This window comes from Drosophila albomicans, chromosome X (genome assembly GCF_009650485.2).
Source record: "Drosophila albomicans strain 15112-1751.03 chromosome X, ASM965048v2, whole genome shotgun sequence".
In the NCBI taxonomy this organism is placed as follows: Eukaryota; Metazoa; Arthropoda; class Insecta; order Diptera; family Drosophilidae; genus Drosophila; species Drosophila albomicans.
This window is the reverse complement of record NC_047627.2, coordinates 11419275-11420878: the sequence shown is the minus strand read 5'-3', so window position 1 is coordinate 11420878 and position 1604 is coordinate 11419275. Positions and strand designations below refer to the sequence as shown.

Here is a 1604-nt window from a genome sequence, read left to right as displayed (position 1 = left end):
TCAAGAATATTGGCTCTCTAGTAATATAATTTACAGTGTCTACTTTCATTTGCTCTACGACATTAACAGTATTTGGCATTGTTAATTAACAGTTCAAGTATAGTGCAAAATTATAAACAAATCAACATTCTATATGGAATACATTTTTATATATGAAGGGTATTCGTTCGAATGGGAATAATTTTCGCTGCATAGCTTTCACAAGTTAAAGATCGTGCTCTAACTCCTATATACTATATGATTAGTAGGCGAGAAGTTCAATAACAAATAAAGCAAGTAGGCGTTGAAACTATTGTACTGGATTTTAGTCACAATTAAAGTCAGTCTAACACTACACATCTTTCAGAGAGTATCAAAATTGTTCAGATTTTTTTTTTAAAACCCGGTTTCAGCAAAACTTAAATCATGATTGAGTTAAACCACGAGAATGCGATCGAGCAGACGCATAATACAATGCCAGGTAATCGTAGCTTAAAACATATTTCAAAGTAAAGAATGGAAATTTCACATTAATACAATATCTACAGCACCTTTAGAATCGGAGACGACTTCCGATGTGCCACAAACTTCTGTGCAGTCATTGCAACGGCCCAGTGGACTTTTAAATTGGTTGTCTGGATTATTAACGAGTCTGCTTCCATCCAGGTGGAGAAACTGATTTCTACTTTTCAAATTAATCAAAATATTTAAGTTTCCTCAAGTTAAACATTAAACTGAATTGGTACATCAACGAAACAATCGAAACATTCTTCTTATTGCATTTCACCAGCAATCAGTGCAGAAATCAAGACTCAATTTCGCATTGACTTTATTGAGTAATCTGCTAACACAGTTTAATGAACAGCCCGAGGCAATCACACTGTCATCGATGTGGTGGCAGCGTTATCCTTTCAATTCTTCTCTGGTCAAATGTACATAACTATTTACGGGATTAGCTAAATGCTAGTGCAAATATTTTGGCGATTAAAGTTGATTGCATTGTGTGGTATGAAGGGCTTTAAATTAATTTGCTGAAACTATGCCACAACGTATTGTAATAGTTGCAGCAGGTGCAGAGATTATATCGTTGGGGAAAGTGCACATCTCGTGGGAAATAAAAATACCATTCGAGCATTGTCAACTAGAATTGGCCGAAAATAAATATTGTAATTGAAAATTGTGCTTCTATATATATATATGTAAATACATACATTTATATTTTTAGTGAATCTTAATTGAGTTTGCACAATTTGATGGGCAATGAAAAATTCCTAAAAATGAATTGGAAATTGTTTTCTTTCACTTCTGCGCAAATCCCATAGAACAATTTAATAAAAACTGATATACAACTAAGATTATGTTGAAAAGTCAATTATTTTTCGTTGTATTGTTCTTTTTATTGTCAGCCAAAGCAGTATTATGAAATATTACTTGCTGCAAAAAAGGACTTTAGTTAAACAAAATTTGTAAGTTACAAGATACAGTCACATTTTTTAAATCAATGTTGTCCACATAAGCAAGATTTTAAATTCTTTGTATCACTAAAGACTAATTCTTTATTCAAAAAGTGTATGATTGTGGTTCCCAGCATCTCAATTCAAATGAATTTGCTGTTTATTATTTAG

At 32.2% G+C, this 1604-nt stretch overlaps 1 long non-coding RNA gene across 2 annotated transcripts; it reads left to right on the top strand.

Moving 5' to 3' along the window:
• Nucleotides 1-288: 288 nt before the first annotated feature.
• On the top strand, nt 289-1055 carry LOC117572332 (uncharacterized). 2 transcript variants are annotated; one of them, XR_004572508.2, is made up of 3 exons: nt 307-460; nt 528-985; nt 1041-1055. It is a non-coding gene; the product is annotated as an uncharacterized LOC117572332 (long non-coding RNA). The 2 variants fall into 2 exon arrangements; XR_007955256.1 differs by lacking the exon at nt 1041-1055 and having other exon boundaries at nt 289-460; nt 528-738.
• The last annotated feature ends 549 nt before the right edge of the window (nt 1056-1604 follow it).